This window comes from Monopterus albus, unplaced genomic scaffold (assembly GCF_001952655.1).
Source record: "Monopterus albus unplaced genomic scaffold, M_albus_1.0 scaffold31.1, whole genome shotgun sequence".
In the NCBI taxonomy this organism is placed as follows: domain Eukaryota; kingdom Metazoa; phylum Chordata; class Actinopteri; order Synbranchiformes; family Synbranchidae; genus Monopterus; species Monopterus albus.
Genome location: NW_018127911.1, coordinates 5,091,209 through 5,093,176, shown reverse-complemented (window position 1 = coordinate 5,093,176; position 1,968 = coordinate 5,091,209).

Below are 1,968 nucleotides of genomic sequence, written 5' to 3'. Positions count from 1 at the left end.
GTTCAAATGAAGACAAGAATTAAAGCAAAACACAACAATAATAATTATTCTGTAAGTTTTCTAGCTCTCCCTCTCTCTCTCTCTGTTTATGTGATTCTTCTGGGCATTTTGGAACCTGTTGACACAGATTATTCAGGTGGAGGCCTGAGGGGCTGGCTGAGGGCGCAAAGCCAGGCCAGTGTGCACATCTCTGGAATGGCTGCCAGCTCCGTCTGCTCGGCTGTGATAATGGAGCCTCCATTCCCCTCTCTGTGTTGTGTGAAATGTTTCCATTAGCCTTTGACAAGAAAAGTCCTCTCTGCAATTTAGTCCATCTTTTATGTCCATCTTGTTTCTTCCAGCATGCAGATTTTATGCCTGCCTCCCTCTCTTCCTCTTGGTCTTGTTTGCTAGTTTGCTGCCTGCTACACCCCTCGAGCACTGCTGGAATGCTGGGATGAGATAAAGGAAAGGCTCCACTCTGAGCAGGTTCGAGTGTTTTGTTTTTTGTATTTTTTTTAATCAATGACCTTTTTTTTGTTTGTTGTTAACACAAGGGATAAACTATGGTTTGACAGAAGCTCTTCCAACTCAAATCCTGCTCTCTGTCTCACACTGACCATTTGAAAACATGCACTTTGACAGATGAGTTTAGTACAACAGAATCATAACACATTGCCGTTTGAATGGTATCCTTGTTTTCCAAATGTGCTCACGTCCATTGACACAAGCACATCTGGAAATTCTGATGTGACCTTTATTTGCATTACTGAGCTCATCAAATTTGAACAATAATTCACCCATCCATCTGAAGCTAATGTGAAATATTTTGGCAAGCGCCGGAAATGAGTGTAATGCAAATCTCATGTCTTTTTGTAGCGCAAATAGAAACAGCAGCCAAAAGTATAACAGCTAGGCAATAATTCAGTCAGATGTGCAATACACTTACAGCACAGTTGGGAGAGACAGCTAGAGATGGAGATGCAGAGGCAGAGAGATGTGAGGGGGCCATACAGAGGCTAAAAGCATTCAGCCTAGCACAGGAATCTGGACTGGCTAGCCATTACAAGGTGATCCTCCATCATTATGTGTTTTAAGTTGCTTACAATAGATGTCTTCCTGAACCTCTGACTGTCTTAAAAAAAACATAGAAATGCTATATTTTTTACTCTAATGTAGGAACATATGGGATTGAGATTACACGTATGGTTTGGTGGCAAGCATGCTTGGAAATATGGTTTGGGGACTTTCTAATAGAGCATGGGAAGTACTGGAAAAGTGGTTCTGTGTTTTGGCAGAGAACCTTTGAGTTGATGCACATATGAGAAAGTGGTTTTGTCTTCATACTAACAATTGCTGAAAAATCAGGAAACACTAAGCTTTCATTTAAACACCAAATTTCTGTCTTTATAACTGCGTTTGAACAATAATGTGTTTACACCAGGGTCCTTCCTCTAGTTTATAATAAAACCCAGTTGTCACAGTGGGTCACATTTACAGTAAACTCTGTCACTGCTTTATTGTGCTAAGAGATTACCTTTCTGTGACTAGTAGGCACATGCAAACAAGTCTGTCCTACTGAACATGGGATTTTTTATTTTATTTATTTTGAGAAACTAACTAGAGTTGCATCCTGTTGTGGCAGCTCTGCATTTTTGCATGAGGACACTTCCAAAAAATTGGTAGAAATGATCACTCTGTGACTCTGTGTGTCTATTTGACACTCCTAGTCATAGCTAACCATGTGTGGATTTATCCCAATGCCATTTGTAAATTTATCGCAATGCATCTGTAAACCTGTCTTCAACCCGTCCTCACTTGCTTGTAGACAGTACACATTTGTACACATTTTTATGCATTATGTTATAGTACGCATCAGTATATTACATTCCTTATGCAAGCACATACATTATGATATACTCTCATGTAATTATGTATTCATCCCATATACATGCAGCTGTTAATTCCTTTTGTGAAAATTAAAATAAA